The sequence below is a fragment of the Equus asinus genome, chromosome 28 (genome assembly GCF_041296235.1).
Source record: "Equus asinus isolate D_3611 breed Donkey chromosome 28, EquAss-T2T_v2, whole genome shotgun sequence".
Taxonomy (NCBI): Eukaryota; Metazoa; Chordata; class Mammalia; order Perissodactyla; family Equidae; genus Equus; species Equus asinus.
In genome coordinates, this window is record NC_091817.1 from 33,682,172 (window position 1) to 33,700,583 (window position 18,412).

The window sequence follows — 18,412 nt, forward strand, 5'->3', positions numbered from 1 at the left end:
CACTGGGGCCATCTCGCACTGGGGACACCTGCCCCCCCCCGCCCCCCAGTCTTGGGACTGGAATGTTAGGGCGCTTGAGGGAGTAGGGAGTCTCAAGCCCGAAGATCTTCGAGCTGCGGGGGCGGTGGATGAGAGATCAAAGCACATTTTTGATCTCTCAATTACTTATTCTCCCTCACTCCAAGTTCAAGAATTTGAGAGTAGGGGGGTCACTTTGGTGTGAAGAACCAGTGTGTTATGAGACCCAGGCAGCTGCCACTTATGAGGGCCTCTTTCCCTCCCTCCAGGACATTGGGGGTTCCTCCACTGGATCAAAACCAAGTTCTTAAACAGAGGTGCAACCCAGGATGCTTGGGTGGGATTCCAGAGGATCCTTAACCTGTGAAATTATCTAAGAACTTGTGTATGCATTTTTCTGGGGAAGGGATCTGCAATTTACCTGGCTTTCAAAACAATTAACGTTGCCACCTAGCATTTTTCTAGTGCCCCCATCAACATACCCCTCCCCCCAGGTACAAATTCCCACAGCTTGAATGTGAGGGTGTGATGCCTAGGGGACAGAATGGCTCTCCTTTGTTTCTCCTAAAGAGGATTGGAGGCCTTGAGTTGTGGAAGTCTTTTTTTCTTTTCCCAAATAACTCTGCAGATTGACAAAACAATTAACACCCAGGCTAGGCCAGGCTCCTTAGACTCTTGGCTGTAGGAGCCAAGGAGAGGCATTAAGAGGCCATGCCTCATAAACTTTAAATTCTTGCGCATGGGTTTATTACGGACTGGCTAACGAACTGAAACTCAGCCAACCTGTAAAAATGTTAACTTGGGCAGGGCCCCAAATCCAATTCCGGCTCCCTGAGGAAGCTTTATTGCGAACCAGACCTCTGCCAAATCTGCACCCCCTCCCCCTCATTGTCAAGTTCTCTGACTACAGTCTCAGAGAGCAGGCTACGGCTTTGAGTGTTGTCTGTGCTTTATCTTTCTTATTGAAGCAAGAAATATCAGATTAACTGTCACTTCACTAAGCTTGAAGTTGTTGAAGGGAAGCGGTGATCAGGTTTTCGATTTCATGGTCCGGTTGGCAAGTGTTTCTTGGTGATGTCAGGCATTCTAAACCTTTTGAGAAAATTCCGCTTTCCCGGATGTCTGGTGTATGGTTGTGAAAATGGTGGGTTCATGCCAGGAGCACACCTGGGTTATAAAACAAAGCGTGGGTTAACGTGCTTGGGCTAAACTTCTGCCTCCCTGCAACGTGACGGGTTCCTAGAGTGGTCTTCCCGTGACTTAGGCTGTTGCCTTCTTTTGTAAGAAAAAGTAAGTTTCTGGGCCCAATTGGTCTCAATAAATTGGGACTCCCTGACAAAAAATATTGGTATTTCTCCCCTACTCTTCAACTGCTGGTGTCTTTCTACCTCCTGAACTCAACGCTAGCTCGCCATCCTCAGTACACAGGAGCCCCAGCCTGGATCCAGCCACATTGAAAGGGTTATCCTCGGGGTACATACAAACTCTCAAGTTCAGCCAAGCAGACAATAGTTTCCATATTGCTAAGGAACAATTGCCCCTGTTGTTCGCCCCTGGGTTATGAATATCACAGGTGTCTATGAAGTTGGGCTCAAAGAAATTATCCGATATAATTAATACCTTGTTTGTATGTGCATTTTCCTCTTCAAAGCACTTTCACAACTCTGAGCTTGCTTTATTCTCCTGACATTCTCTGGAAGCTGGTAAGGTAAATATTAAGCAACTTGAGCTCTTAATCTCAGAGTTGGGACTTCAGAAACCTTGTAGCCCAGCCCTGCTGAAAGTTTTAAAGATGGAGAAACGGAGGAACCATTTCTAATGGATTCAATTCACTAGGTTAAACAGCTCGAGAGCTTCCTTTGAGGGTCACAGACGTGACTTTCACCTTTAGGTTTATGTCCGGAACCTGGTAGTTAATAGAATACTCAGTCGGTCTTTACACCAATCTTGACAATTTTACAGATGAAACCTGAGTGGTTGTGGCTTCACCAAAGTCATCACTGCAGTGACCAGCTGGGACTTGAATGGAAGTTTCTGACTCCTAACTTCCACAGCATTTTTTATTACCAGTAAGTGGGAGGTAGATGAAATGGAGTGGAATGCTGGAGCGCCAGATCCTGCAGACACCAATAACAGCCCTGTACCCCGAAAGCGCTTAGTCATTTATTCCTTTTTGTGACAGGGTTTTCAGGAACCATTCCTGTAGAGGAAACCGGCCTGGCTACAGTCTCTAAGCGTCCTAGTGATGGGGGCTTGGGTCAGGTGAAGCTGGGCTTGCCTAGACCAAGAGTGAGAGGTTAGTCTGGAGGAAGGTAGAGCAGGAATGTTCCCCCACCCCAAACCCACAGCCTGGGGTCTGTCTTCCTTCGAGTGTGGTCTGGAAACAAATACAGAGGAGAGGTGGGAGGAAGGACCTTGCATGGTATTAGTGCCGTGGTTAAAAGTGAGTGACCTAAAGTGGCCTGTACATCCTGGATGGTGAACAGTTGAGAGAGGCAGTTTAATTACAGTAAAGAAATCCAGTACTTCATTATGGTCCCTCAGCAGGTTCAACTCACCCTTAGTCAGCATTTGGGTGGGATTAAAGCTTACTCTCATTAGCTTTGGTAGGAAACTTCAAAGTTCAGTAATGAATCTGACTGAGCATGAGTTCGTTTCAAGATGGTTTTGCTTATTTCAACTTGTGTAAAAATTGCCTTTTGTTTTGGATTCCCCCATTCTGGGCTGTGCCCTCCATTTACATTTTATTCTTTCGGTAAACACATTTAGCATCTGCATGCATCAGGCACTTTTCTAGAACTGCAGCTAAGGCAATGAACAAAACTAAGTCCTTGCCCTCGGGGAGCTTACAGTCTAATATTATTTTTTATGCTTATGACTGCCTTGCAAAGCAGGTGGTGGTAACTTTCCCTTAACGGTAAAATGGGGATAAGAAAATTTGCATGAGGTCACTGGGGCAGTCAGCAGTAAGGCCAGGATTTAACCCAGGGGGATTCCACAGTGCCCAATCAATCTGCTTCTGAGGAATGAATATCTGGGAACTGGGGCTTCCAGCTTGGCAGGCTGCCTTGCTGGCTTAGCAGCGGAGGAAGGTTGGTTGCTGAAGCCTGTCGTACATCACCATTAGCTTGTGCCTGGGGAGCAGGTCTCAAATCTCTAGTCTTCATCCCCACCTCCTCGCACAGCACTCCGTTCCTAGGTTACCCAGCGCAGGGTGTGCTCACCTCTCAGCTGTGTGAGGGAGGCATTGCTTACGATGAGCGATGAGTTTCTAGGGCTCGAAACTACAGCTCTGCAAAGCATTTGGAGGATGATGGAGGAGAAGGAGGGAGAGAAGGGCCTCCCCTGCCCAAATCAGCTGAAGCTTTGATTCTGAGGCTGAAGTCTCTCTGTTCAGAGAACCATTGTTATTGAAGAATAATGTATGTGGAGGAAAGTGCTTCGGGCTGATAAATGCACAGCTAGATGAACATCACAAATTTAAAACCCCCATGTTCCCAGCACACAGGTCAAGAAACAGCATCACCGTGCCTCAGATGCCCCTTCCTTCCCCGTCTCCACCCTCGCTCACCAGAAAAACCACTATCCTGACTTCTAATACTATAGATTAATTTGCCTGTATTTGAATTTTATGTAAAAGAATCATACAGAATATCCCCTTGGATCTGGCTGCTTTCACTGCACATCATGAGATTCTTTAGTTCAGGAGATGGTTGTAGTCGATTGTCCTTGTGCGATTGGTTCCGTTTTGTGACTATCTACAGTTCTAGGTAGGTATTAGAAGTTTCCATTCTTTGGCTATTACAATTAGTGCTGCTGCGAACATTAGTGTTCCAGACTTTTGGTGAAACTTCACGTACAATCCGTTAGGTACACACCTGGGAGCATAACTGCTGAGTTAACTGAGAATTACCTGAGAATCTCAGTACTGTGGCTGGGTACTGAAAAGTCAGCTTTTTCTGGCTCTACCATCCCCCCACCCCGCCAACAGCCTCCTTACCAGACCGCTTCTTTCTGGATTCTTGATTCTCTCCTGGCCCTGTGCTGAGAGACTGCAAGTCTTTATTATGTATTTGGTCATATCCTTCGTCTTGGGGGAGAAATCGTTCCATTTGTCCTTGAGCTACTACTTGTTGCTTTCCCCCAAAGTAGAAATCTGGAAAGGGCCCTGAATTTCTTAGATGAGGGATTCTTCCTGGCTGGAGAGTTTTATCCCAATCAGTGTGTGGGTGGGCAGCAGCCTCCTCATATGGCCAGGATGGTGGTGTCCAGCTCCTCCCTCATGATAGAGACGGTGAAGTGTCTGAGGCCCAAGGCCAAGCTGAGTGGTCATTCAGCCAACAAATGTCTGAGTACGTACTGGGTGCTGGATGTTCAGAGGTGAGCAAGGCCCACAGCTCCTTAACCTCAGTGAGCTCCCGGATTAGAGGACGAAGCAGATCAGTCACCAGACAGTTTTAATAGTAAAATATTTCATTCAGCAAATATTTATTGAGCACCTACTAAGTGCCAGGTACTATTCTGGGTGCTGGGAATACATTAGTGAGCAAAATAGGCACAAAACTGCGGCTTCATTGACCATTTGCCTGCTAGTGGAGGGAGACAGACAAAATAAGTTATATACATACACACACATATTACGTATAATATATATACATGACATATGTATATTATATATATGATCAAGTGGGAGTTGGGGGGGTGGGAATATAGAGTCACATAGAAGGGCTGCTGACATGTTACTGAGGAGGGCGCGGACCTGGAGGAAGTGATGTCCAAGCCAGAGGCTGGGGAAGAGTAGGCAAGGGGGTTGGGGCATGAGAGGTAGTAGGGAGTGTTCCTGGCAAGGGAACAGCATATGGGGTCCAGGAATTTCAATACATTTAGTCTGGCTGGACCATGGAGTGTAAGGTGGGAGGAGGCAAAAGGAGAAGTAGACAGGGTCCACTCCCACTTGGAATTTGTCTCATCCCATAACGGGCAGCGAGATGTTTGTGAAAGGCAGGAGAAGCGGCTGAAGTCCCGGTTGTGCCCCCCTGGAAGCCAGCATCTTTGAGGTCTCTTCTAGAATAAGGATACTGCCCCCTGCCCCCCAGCATCCCTTCTCAACTCTCCTTCCAGACTTTTCCCAGACCCCCAGGACGTGTTCAGCCTCAGCTGAATTTTCCCCTTCGTTTCATTTAGTTTCCCGGCATTGCCAACTGGCAGCAGGGCTCGTGAGGAAGAGTTTTCTAACAAAGCAAAGCACAAAAAAAAAAAAAGCAACCTAAATACCATTTACTGAGAGCTTACTGAGTTCCAGAAACTACACTATGTACTTTATGTAATAAGCCCCTTTAATCCTCCTAAAAGCCCCATGAGGCGGTGGAGTTGGCCCCATTTAACTGGACAGGAAACCTAGGCTTGTAACTTTGTAACCTCTCCAAGGTCACCCAGCTAGTAAATTGTGGAGTTAGGATTTGAACCCCAGTTGGACTCCTAAGTGTGAGGCACTAACCATTTAGGGGTTAGGGGGAGAGAGGAAGAGGTTGTGAGTCTTCTGGCCCCAACCAAGCTGGAAGAAGCTTGGAAATAGTTAAACTTCTGACCCAAGAGCTTCAAATTCCTGTTCCCTCCACAGGCCTCTGTTAATCACCAGACGCTGGAGCGGGGGGAGGGCGCACTTCTATCCAGGACCCCTGGCCTCCCTTTTAGGATGGGGGGAGTAGGGAGGGTTCAGATACCAGGCCTGATAGCATTCTCACTGACAGCTCCCAGAGAATCTGCTTCTGGCTGTTCATCTTCTGCCTCTCCTCACCCCACCCCCACCTTCTGCCAGCATCACAGACCTTCCCCCACCTTGCCCTGAGTGGAGGAGCTTGGCATGCTCTGAGCCCCCTCCCCCAGCCAAATCTGGGCACCCTTGTGGTTCCGGGTTACCTAGAGCGTCAGTGGTCTGCTAATTCCTCAAGCTGACAGAATCCCCGCCAGGCTGCAGCGGCTTTGGTCCCACTGAACTTCAGGGTGTTGGGGTCCTGCCACTTGCCCAGTGAACCAAGATGCCTTATCCTGGGAAAGAAAACCAGATGAACACCTTCCTTTTCCCTTCTAGGCCATCTTTGAACTCACAGCTCCGGCTCCGTTCCTGCCTGAAATCTGAGGAGACCACTCAGAGCCAAGAGGCAGCAGTTGTGGTGGCTGCTTCCTCCTTGTGAGAGTCTCTCAAGGTTCCACAGAACCCTGGGGAGGAAAAGATCTGTCTTCCCCCAGGATTCCGCACCATCTCTAGGGGGAGGTGGAGAGATGGGGCTGAGGAGGCACCATCCCAGGCTTTCCTCTCCCCGCGCCAATCTCAGTAATCCCACTTTTGTTTATTTAAGAGCACGTAAGATTAGTTCAGAATTACATCTCTATTACCGAGAAACTTTAAACTTGTGTTGGAGACCAGAAGTAGGTTGATCTTGCCCAGGGATTCCGAACTCAGGGGCGCACATTAGCTGTAGGAGGTCTTTGCTCCCCAGGAATTAATTGTGTGCAAGAGTGCGCGTGTATTTGTCTGAGAAGATTCCCCTCCAAAATTTGGGAACCAGAGCATACTCCCCACTCTCCCTCGCCCCCCTGTCGAAAGCTCTTCACATTCTTGTCAAATCCAGCGGTGGGGATGGGTTTGATGGTGTGCATCTGGGCACAGGTGAGGGAAGATGAGGTTCTAGGCCTGGTTTCTCATCCCAAACTGGGTGGCCCGGGGCAGTTGCTCTGGTCCCAGCTCCTTTGCCTTGTGGTTCTAACTCTCCTGTGTGTGGGAGGTGCCTCCCGAGGTCCTGGAGCTAAGAGGAGGTGGACGGTTGGTTGGTTGGTTGGTCCGAGGGCAGGGGTGGAGGGCTCGGTTACCAGCCTGAGTGTCTTGCTTAAAGTTGCTTCTCCCAACGAGCCCCATCTTGTAGCTTCAGGCAGGGAGAAAAGACAGCTACTTATGGGCTCTCACACACAAGCCAGAACAAGATGCCAGGCCCACACCCTGCCCTCTCCTTGTGGAGTCCGATTCAGCAGGGACTTCTCACCAGGGCTTCACGACCTGCTATTTTCTTGTCTCTTGTGGTCTCTTTCTGCTTCCAGAATTCTCCTGCATTCCCCAGCTGAGACTCAACCATACTTCAACTGGTTTACTCCTGCTTTTGGCCCCTGAGTCAAGCTTGCAAGCTTGGCTGATTATCAGAATTGCCTAGGGAGCTTTTTATTTTTATCATACCCCCTCCATATGTACTGTTTTCATATTATTTATTGTAGTATTGGGCTGGTTGGTTGGGATTTTACATTGATACGTGAATATATGTTCACTGTAAAGACAATGTCTTTTGATAAAATTTGTAGCACTTACTATGTGATAGGTTCAGCTCTTAAGTTCTTAGCATTTTACATGTATTAGCTCATTTAATCGCCATAACATCCCTTAAGGTAGGTAGTACTATTACTATCCCCATTTTACAGATGAGGAACCTGACGCCAGAGAGATTAAGTAACTTGCCCAAGATCACACAGCTAATAAATTGTAGAGCTTGGATTCAAATCTAAGCAGCCTGAGCTTTAACTGCTGAACTCCACTGCTTCCCAAGAGAAGTAAATCAGAAATAAACACACGAAAGTTCTTCTCGTCCTCAGTTTTGCTCCCTAACGATAAGCACAGTTAATGATTTAATGTGAATCCTTGTAGACGTTTTTCTGTACAAAAATGTTCTGTATGCATACAGGAATTTTTAAAACAAGAATTGGACTATATCATGCATACAAACGTTATTCTGCAACTTGCTTTTTTAACTTACTGAATCATGGGCATCACAGGTATTTCCAGACCGTTAAATAAATATTTCTCTTGTTTAATTGCTCCATAGTGTTCTACATGGTGGATATACCATGACTTATTTAGTTAATCCCCTATTTTTATCTTTTACAAATGTGGACGTGGGGAGGAGTTAACATAAAAATTGGGAAGTGTTTGGAGTTTTAGAAATCTAGGGGCCAGCCTGGTGGTGCAGTGGTTAAGTTCGCATGTTCTGCTTCCACGACCTGGGGTTCGCCAGTTCAGATCCTGGGTGCGGACCTACGCACCGCTTTGTCAAGCCATGCTGTGACAGGCGTCCCACATATAAAGCAGAGGAAGATGGTCATGGGCCAGTCTTCCTCAGCAAAAAGTGGAGGATTGGTGGCAGATGTTAGCATAGGGCTAATCTTCCTCAAAAAAAAAAAAAGAAAAAGAAATCTAACTATCAAGAATTGCTTTATTTTAGGAAAGACTGCTGTAGAAAGATGATTGAATGAATCGTTTATCTTAATCCTATCCAGATAAATTAAGCATTTATGTTTCAATCAATACCTTTAAGAACAAGCTTTGCAGTAAGCTTAATAAGGTTACTAGACCATTTAAAAAGCATTAGTGGGCTGGCCTGGTGGTGCAGTGGTGAAGTTTGCACGTTGTGCTTCAGTGGCCCTGGGGTCGTCAGTTCAGATCCCGGGTGCGGAGCTACGCACCACTTGGCAAGCCATGCTGTGGCAGGCGTCCCACAAGTAAAGTAGAGGAAGATGGGCACGGATGTTAGCTCAGGGCCAGGCTTCCTCAGCAAAAAGAGGAGGATTGGCAGCAGTTAGCTCAGGGCTAATCTTCCTCACACAAAAAATTTTTTTTTCTCAACTTCTTCTTTAGATTTCAAAATCTAGTTCGCAAGCATTTTGCTGAATAGAAGTTGATTTCCATTCTTAAAGAAGATACTCATTTCTGATCTTATTTTCCCCCAGCAGGGGCTTATGGGTTTTTTCTTAAACCCAAATATCGCTGCAATAAACAGTCTTATACAGGGCAGTTGCAGTGATGTAAAGAATGCATTCTTTTTTTTTTTTTTTTAAAGTTTTATTTTTCCTTTTTCTCCCCAAAGCCCGCCGGTACATACTTATGTATTTTTAGTTGTGGGTCCTTCTGATTGTGGCATGTGGGATGCTGCCTCAGCATGACTTGATGAGTGGTGCCATGTCCGCACCCAGGATTCGAACTGGTGAAACCCTGGGCTGCCGAAGTGGAGTGTGCGAGCTTAACCACTCGGCCACGGGGCCGGCCCCAAGAATACCTTCTTGAAAACCTCAAATAAATTATGACTCCCAGGATTCAAGACTTATGTCTCATATGAACATATGTGAAATGTGTGTGCGTGGATGGGTGGGAAAGCTAGGGGGATGCTTACAACTCGCTAGTCTCTCCAGCTTTGGAATCATGTGACTTTTTACACTTTTTCTTAATTTGGGGGATTTGCATTTCTTCAGACTTAGCATACAAAGTGAGACTTTAATATTTATTAAATATTTATTAAATATTTAATATTTATAATATTTATTTAAATATTATATTAAATATTTAATATTTACTATTTCAAATTTCTGCACCTGAGGCTTGCGTGACATGTAACTGTATTATAATGTATGCCGGCCCGGGTAGTCTAATGGTTAATATTTGGTGCTCTCCCTGCTGCAGCCCAGCTTCGTTTCCCAGTCAAGGAGTCACACCACCCATCTGTCCCTTGTCATACTATGGTGGCTGCTGTTGCTGGGATGCTGAAAGCTATGCCACCAGTATTTCAAACACCAGCAGGATCACCCATGGTGGACAGGTTTCAGTGGAACTTCCAAACTAAGACAGACTAGGAAGAAAGAACTTGCCACCCTCTTCAAGAAAAATTGGCTGTGAAACCCTGTGCATCGCAGTGGAGTATTGTTAGATATAGCACCGGAAGGTGAGAGGATGGCACAGAAACACTGGGCAGCGTTCCGTTCTGCTGTACACAGGGTCACTACGAGTCGGGATCGACTCCACGGCACCAGCAACAACAAACTGTAATGTAGAGAGTGCCTGAGCTGGAGTTCCAGAGCCCCTGGGCCCAGGTCACATCTCTTTGTCTACTTACTAGCTGTGGAAACTTGCGTAAGTTACTTAGCCTCTCTGCCCCAGTTTGCTCATCTGCAAAATAGGGATAATAGTGAGGATCTCATAAGTCTGTAGTGAAGATTAAATGAGTTAGCCTGTGAAAAAGCATGCAGTAAGTAAACGTTAGGTGTTAGTGGTGGTAAAAATAGCAGTATTGTTATAGTTTGTATACATATTTCTTTAGAATGCATTCCTGGAAGCAAAATTGCTGGGTCAAAGGACCTTCATAGTTCATTCAACAATTATTAAACACATGCTTTGTACCAGGCATTGGGCTAAGTGTTGGGATACAGTGATAAGCAAATTATAGAGACTAGTAAGGAAGATAGGCAATTAGATAATAACAAGTAAACATAATTACAAGTTGTAATAAATTCTATGGAAGAAAGTTACGTGGAGCTAGGAGAGTTTTTTTGTTGTTGTTTTTTTTCCTTTAAAGATTTTATTTTTTCCTTTTTCTCCCCAAAGCCCCCCGGTACATAGTTGTATATTCTTCGTTGTGGGTCCTTCTAGTTGTGGCATGTGGGACGCTGCCTCAGCGTGGTTTGATGAGTAGTGCCATGTCCGCGCCCAGGATTCAAACCAACGAAACACTGGGCCGCCTGCAGCGGAGCGCGCGAACTTAACCACTCGGCCACGGGGCCAGCCCCTAGGAGAGTTTTTAACAGGGGAAACTGATCTACTTTGGGAGAGTTAAGGGAAGCTTTCCTTGAGAAAGTAACGTTTGAATTGGGATCTGAAACATGTTAGGAGTTAATTGGGTAAAATCGGAGTGGGAATGTAGGCAGAGACTGTTCTAGACAGAGGGAGCAGCATATGCAAAGGCCCTTTGGTAAGGAGGTTATGATGCATTTAAGAAGAGGAACTAATGTAGCTGGACAGTGGAGCTAGGGATTGGGCACATTAAAGATTTTGTTATTTATCCCAAGAACAATGGCACATCATTGATGAGTTTCAAACAAAGAAGTAATCTTATTTCATTTTCTCTAATCTATCATCTGTTGCATTTTTAAAAGATCCTTCTTAAAAAAAAAAAAAGATCCTTCATTTTAAATGGAGATTTTTGCATTCCTTTTGCCGAAGATGATGATGTATGTACTAAAGAGTGTGGTGGTAGTGATGGAGAGGAAGAGCCTTGGTGATCGACTGGAAAGGGGAGTCTGAGGGAGAAATGGTCAAGGAAGATGATGATGCTAGCTAACCGTATCCCAGACACTGTGCTAAGTATTAACTCAGTTAACCGAGGTGGCTGTTATTAGCATCGTTCCCGTTTTATAGGTGAGGAAACAGACTTGCCCAAAGTGAGTGGTGGAACTGAAATTTGAGCCCAGGTACTGTGGACCCAGACTCTGTGCTGCTTCTGAGACCCAGGTTTTGGGTTGAGTGGCTGAGTGTATGATATGTTGTTCCCTGGGAGAGAGTGGGAAAGTTCCATATTTAGGCTCAGAGTAAAGAAAATCATGAATTTGCTTTAGGACATATCGATTTCAAGATATCTTTAAAACATCCAGGGGGAGGTATTGAATAGACAGATGCATGTGTTTTTCAGAGGAAGGATCTGGACGTTTGAAATTTTGATACATCTTCTAAAATACCCTCCAAAAGCCACATCAATTCACCTACTTACGAGAAATAAATGAGAGAATCAGCAACTTTAAAAAAACAACAAACCACCTTCTCCAGATCCACCTCCAAAAACTGATTCAGTAGAAATGATGAGTGGTCTGGAGTCAAGGAATCTCGATTTTTTTAAAGTTCTCCAGGTGATTCTATCAGCTGTGTTTGGGAACCATTACTCTGTGATAGCATGAAGAGCACTGTGAAGAGTTTAATGTATCTCTTTTTTTTTTTTTTTTTTTGAGGAAGATTAGCTTTGAGCTAACATCTGCCGCCAATCCTCCTCTTTTTGCTGAGGAAGACTGGCCCTGAGCTAACATCCGTGCCCATCTTCCTCCACTTTATATGTGGGACGCCTGCCACAGCAGGACTTGCCAAGCGGTTCCACGTCCACACCCAGGATCCAAACCAGCTAACCCCGGGCCGCCGAACGAGAATGTGTGCACTTAACTGCTGCGCCACCGGGCCGGCCCCAGGTGCAGCCCTTCTAGCCACCAGACCCTTAATTGCTATCCCAGATGTTCCAGGTTGATCACTAGGATCTCTGTTCTGGTCTGGTCTTTGGGGATGGGAATCAGAGAGCCAACCAGCACACCTCACGCTGAGCTCTGAGTCAGCCATGTTCCATGCTTCTGGAGTGCTGTAAACTATAGCCCAGCTTGGGTTTCTCTCTGGGGTTTATAAGGGAAGACCCAGCTCCCAAGGGTAAGGAGGAACCTGAGTCATGTAGCTCTTTCCAGAGAGCTTTCTGCAGAGAGGCAAGACCAACTCCTGTAGAAACAATTGTTTTCTCCTCAACAACATGGGGTTGCATATAACTTTTCTAGTCAGAGGGGAAAAAAATCACAACTCATTCTGATTGCAAATCAAATGCATGTTTACTATGGAAAAATTGGAAGATAAGCAAAATGGAGGTCCACCCCCCATTAAGGGCCTTTGTCATTTCAAATGAACATTTTCATTAGATCTTCCAGGTCCATTTCCCTAATGGAGTCTTTGTGAGAGCTGTCTGATCTGAGGGAGAGGGCCCGAGTCCCTTGTTTCACTGCTCCACAGCTCGCCCTCCAGCCAGCCTGGCTTCCCTAACAGTCCAGCCTCCTCTTTTACTTAGTGGGGCTGCAGAAGGGCTCTGTGGTGAAGGCCTCATGCCTCATCGACCCCATCGGCAGGAAGATCCAGGTGCAGGGTGAACAGTGCATAAACTGTGGGCCGTCTGCCAGGTGTAACCCACTCTGCCAGGGTCATGCTGTCGTCCGGGAGCTGGTCGTTTTCGTAAAGCCGCTGCTGCGCTGGCGGCCACTCCAGGATGCCTTCCACCAAGCGCTTCAGCTCCGGCATTGGGCTCGACTCCTTTGTGTCCCCAGAGATGGTGATCTTGTGGTGACAAATCATCACAAACACCTCCATGGCGGCAGGTCTGCTTGCTCTGCTCTCAGCTTTTGGGAAGGAAGAGTCCGGCTACTTTGAAGATGCGGCAGGGCCAGGCTACGGCGGGGCAGGGCGTGTGGAGCGCGGTGGGTGCTTCATTTCCCAGCATGCCGTGGGCGGCTCCCTGGTCAATCACGTGTCCTCGAGTCCCCCTGGTGTCCCCGCATGCCTCGCGGGCTCCCGATCCTGCCCCCCTCCTGCCTGCCTCGCCCCACCGGCCTGGATCATGTCCCTTGCCTGACTCTGTCTTGGGCTTTTTGAACCTGGAAGATCGTTGGTTCTAGGAGAGCTAGTCTGCCTTGCAGGTGCCGAGGCTCAGCTCCATCTCTCTCTCTTGTTATTTTTTAAGAAATATAAAATATTAATATTTTATGTTATAATTATCAGGCTATAAACTACAAATGGTTGTTACCTTCCCCCCCTCAGCAGAGCAGTTTTTCCTTGATAGGTTTTCTTTTACGACATTTAAGCCTATAGATTAGACATTTGAGCAACTGTAGCACACATAATTAAGTATTCTATTGAAAGTTGTTATTGAGACTTTATTTTTTACGTTTAAGCAATATTAGTGAACATCCTTGCAGATATGGTTTTGTCCCATCTGGGATGATTTCCTGGCACGATTCCTGGGGTCACAAGGCTTTTTAAAAGTCTTCTTAATTGCCAGAAAGAATGTGCCAGTTTCCATTCCCTCACCCCCTAACAATATATAGCAGCATCCATTTCCCAAGTATTCCAACACTTGTTTTTTAATTTGTATTTGTTAGTAAGTGAACTTGTTTTCTATATGTGGTTTTACTCAGGAGAATCTCAGAATCTTCTTTCAAGGCAATTCCACATACTTTCTCCCACACCTTCTTATCCCAGTCCCTTAACAGAAGGTAGTAACAGCTGTAAGGACAAATTTGTTTGCTTTCTTAGTTAGATATGTCCCTAAACTAAGCTAGAACGGAGACTTGGACAGTTTCTCTCCCATCTCCCACAAGCTGCCTTTTGGCCACAACACTTTGAAACTGATATTACTTTTCCCTTCTGGTCAAAATGCCCAAAGATCAGAAGGGAAACTGGCCAAGGTTGATCACTTGAAGGACATTTTGTCCCCAGAGAGATGGGTGGTTTCATTTTACAAGAACATCCAGTAAGGTTGGACATTGGGCCTACAGAGTACCTCCATGTCACGGCCGAGAAGACAAGCTTTTGACCTTCAAAGGTATTCCCTTGGGAGTTCGGAGGCAATTTTAACTTAAAAGCAGGTCTGGAATGAGTTCTCAGCCCAGTATCCATCAGTTCTTCTAAGTTTATTTTAAAAGCTTTCTTTTTTCAACAGCTCTAGTACCCCAGGGACTAAACTCTTCTTGCCCGAGTTTTATAGTGGCGCCAGTTCAGGATCTGAAGCCAGGCGTGGCGGGGTGGTCTTAGAGAGGTGCTTTGAGCCCAGGCCAGGGACTTCTGGTTCCATTGGACGTCTTTCTGTCTAGTGCAGATACACAGAGTTCTGATTTTTTAATTAATTTCTCTAGAAGCAGTCTCAGGTTACTAACGCCCTTCGACAATACTCTGGGAATCGTGTGTTTAGGCTCAGTGATGAAAGCTATCCGTTTATATTGGTCTGGCGCTTACCTACCTCTTCATCACATTCATTGACTTTGTGATGCAGAATCTCTGTGGGAGAAACTGAGTCTAAAGCAGTTGAATGACTTTGTTTAGGGTCCCAGGTGGATGTGGAAGTAAGAGCTCTGTTTAGGTCTCTGTTTTCCAGGCTTAAGATCTGAACTGTTGCCCCACGTGCTCACCGGTGCTCACCAACTTGCCCCAGAAAGGGTTTGACACAAGCCCATTCATGCCCCCGTGACTTGGCCGGGATCTGTGGCCTTGTAGAGCTAGGCTGCAGTCAGGAACGGGAATCAGCTTACTTCACTAGCTGTTAGAAGGCGGGGTAGAAGAGGGATGAGTGGTGATGAGACCTGGTTTCAGATCAATTTCATTTTGAAACCAGTAATACAAGCCAGTAGTGCCAGGAACCATCTGGGAGGAAGTTGTAATGATCTGCCCCAGGGCTTACCGTTTACCAGCCTTTCCATGACTCATGGCTCGCAGGGAAAACTACTCATGTTCTTACAGGTGCCTCGGCAAGTTTCTGTGGGCAGGTCAGCTTGTCTGTGAGATCTCCATCCTCTGCCCCCACAGTAACCACGGAGCACCCCTACAAAACAGTTTTCTCCAAGTGCAGGCTAAGCCAGCTCCCTCGCATGCTCTTTGGTCCTATAATTTCCTTCTCCCTTTGGTCCTTCATCCCTCAGGTAACGCATTTGTAGCTAACCGCTTACCCGCTTTGAGAGATTGTTTCTCTGTGATGTAGAGAGAGGCCCAGACCTGGAGTCAGAAACCTAGGTTAATTGTGAGTAGGCTAAAGTTACCTTTTAACGAGGTCTTACTGTGGGCCCGACACAGTGCTTAGTGCTGTGGGAACGTTATCCCATTTCATTCCTCCAATAACCTTATGAGGTAAGTCTTAGTCCCATTTTCCAGACAAGGAAGTAGCTGCCATATGGATTTGAACCCAAGTCTTTCGGACTCCCGATCCCGTGTTCTTCATCACCCTTCTGCTTTAGGACTTGATATCTAGTCCCGCTGCTTCCTAGCTGTGGGCCCCATATGCTTCACTTCCCTCTCTCTGAAGCTGCTTACGGAGGCACTTCAACCCCAGGCTGCCTCTTGTTTCTCCAGTTGTCAGACTAGGGGCTATAATATCCACCTTGCAGGTTATTTTTCAAGGATTTGGATAGGAAAGCACTTAGCTGAGTGTCTCGGGCAGAGTGGGTCTTTGAAGCTTATTTCTGCCTGCCTGAGTCATGCCCCTTGGTGTGTTCTGCATCCAGCTGAATGCGAGTTGGAACTGATGGGGCCAGGCCTTCTGGTGCAACTGGAATATGCAGCCTGAGTGGAGGCACGTACACTTGGAGTACACGACTACTGACTTCTCCTTGATTGCTGGCACTGACCCCTCTGAGAATAGATGGACAGCCCTGATACTGTGCTGCAAATGTTTGGAACCGTATAATAATGGAAATGTGCCGGCAAACAGGGTAGTAAAGTGTGTCGTGTGTTCCTGGGGGCAGATTTTGCAGAGAGCAGGAAGAGGGGTTCTGGGCTCCTGGCAGCTTTTAGAGTTGGGAGGATTAAGGCGTCTGAGTAATAGCGGAGTCAGTCCATTAGCCTTCCACTGGGTAACCTGGTAGGAGGGGATTGGAGAGCTCTTTGCGAGGCTCTCATTAAGGGAAATAGCTGACAGACTTACCTGGCCCGCTGTCTGCCAGCTGGAGACCTTCCCTTAGGAAGAGGGCTGTTTTAAGATTGGGAAAAGTGACTGTTCATTTTTTATCAGTGTTTGAATAGCCAATATGTTCATGTGGGTCAGAATTCAGAAGGGCATATTGTAAAAAGTCGCATCCTCGTTCCCTAGCTGCTGGTTTCTCCACACATAAGCCCAGTTTCTCCACACATAATACATTCCAAAGGTATTTTTCAAGTACAATTAAAAATCCAGTTGTGTCAGGCCTGGCCCCGTGGCCGAGTGGTTAAGTTCACACACTCCACTTTGGAGGCCCAGGGTTTTGCTGGTTCAGATCCTGGGTGCAGACATGGCACCACTCATCAGGCCATGCTGAGGCCCACAGAGCACAACCAGAGGCACTCACAACTAGAGTATACAACTATGTACCAGGGGGCTTTGCGGAGAAGAAGAAAAAGAAAAAAAATACTCTTGTTGGGCAGGTGAAACAGGTGAAGGGGTTTAAGAGCTACAAACCTGCAGTTAGAAAATAAATAAGCCATGGGGGTGTAATGTACAGCATAGGGAATATGGTCAATAACACTGTAATAACTTTGTATGGTGACGGATGGTAACTAGACTTATTGTGGTGACATTTCGTAATGTAAATAAATATCGAATCACTAAGCTGTACCCCCGACACTAACAGGATATTGTATGTCAGTCATACTTCAATAAAAAACAAATACAAATGTTAGCATATTAGCATGGACTACATTGCTCTATATCTTTTGTGTTAATTAGCATTATATCTTAGAGATCTTTCCATATCAATACATACAGACTTCCTCATCTTTTCTATGGCTGCATAGTGTTCTCTTATATAGATGGTATCGTAAAACAGTCTCTCTCTCGCTCTTTTTTTTGCTGAGGAAGATTTGTCCTGAGCTAACATCTGTGCAAGTCTTCGTCTATTTTTTAGTATGTGGGCCGCTAACAGTGCTGTGTAGGTCTGTGGCTGGGAACCAAACCCTGGCCACTGAAGTGGAGTGGCTGAACTTAACCATTAGGCCACCATGGGTAGCCCCCAAAGAATCTCTTAATGATGGACATTTGGGTTGTCTGGACTTTTGCTGTTACAATCAGTGCATTGTTAATTAGTTTGGTAGATAGCTGAGGAGAGGTTATTTTGGACAGAAGGCAGTATCCTCTAAGAATTTAAAGGTACTTGGGGATAGACACTTTCACTCCCTGATGCATCCCACGTGTCTAGAAGAATGTTGGGCACATAGGAAACACTCAACTAGTTCTTGAATGAAAGCTGTGTTCAAGAACCTGGCTTTAGAATCTGACCCCCCTGGGTTCTCATTCTAATTCCACTCACCAGCTGTGTGCCCTTGAGCAAGTCCTCTCACCTCTGCACTCCAGTTTCCTCATGTGGTATAAGAGTCTGTGTGAACTTCTGGGGTTTACAAATTTGTGATTTGGGGGTTTCATCTTATTTGATATTCAAGATGGCTCTGTGAAGTCTAGTTTCCATCTTCCAAATGAGAAAACCTAAATTCCTAACAAGTTAATTCAAGTTCCGTATCAGCATATTGATGTTTCCAACTAATGGAGCGCTGAGGGACCTTTGCATGTGTCTTTAACATAGCTTTAAGCAGCGCTGAATCACCTGGTGCCTTTAGACATTCTCTCTAAGCTTTTCGTATTCTTCTTACACTGAGGAGAAAGTGTATTTGGGCTTCTACTCTTGAAGACCTCTTTAATAACATGCTTCTGTCCATTCAAACCAAGGGAAGGCAGGCCTCAGGCTCAAAGCTTCAGCAAACGATTGATTCTGGGGCCCAGAGAATTCAAATGACTTACCCAGGATCACCCAGCAAGCTCATGTCAGCGCCTGCATAAGAATGTGATCTCTGTCTCCATTAAGAGTATTAACAGCAGACCCTGCCATGATGCGTCCTGTTTGTCAGTCCTTTACGTTTATTCTCATTGAATCCTCACAGCAACACTATAAGGGAGGGACTATTATTAACCCCAAATTATATAAATTTGGAGTGCTTTTCTCTAAATATCACACTGCCTCGTGAGCATTTGAAAATCAATCTCTGCTCTTCAGTAGGTGGAGA

The 18,412-nt window shown here is 46.0% G+C and overlaps 1 protein-coding gene and 1 long non-coding RNA gene across 3 annotated transcripts in view; one reads left to right on the forward strand and one right to left on the reverse strand.

Annotated features, from left to right (window-relative positions):
* CDH3 (cadherin 3) overlaps positions 1–18,412 on the forward strand; it is a 57,299-nt gene that overhangs the window by 13,827 nt on the left and 25,060 nt on the right. The window lies entirely within an intron of this gene.
* On the reverse strand, positions 1,055–4,155 carry LOC139042340 (uncharacterized). The gene is made up of 3 exons (XR_011498976.1): positions 4,019–4,155; positions 1,639–1,718; positions 1,055–1,185 (listed from the first exon to the last, which is right to left on the reverse strand). It is a non-coding gene; the product is annotated as an uncharacterized lncRNA (long non-coding RNA).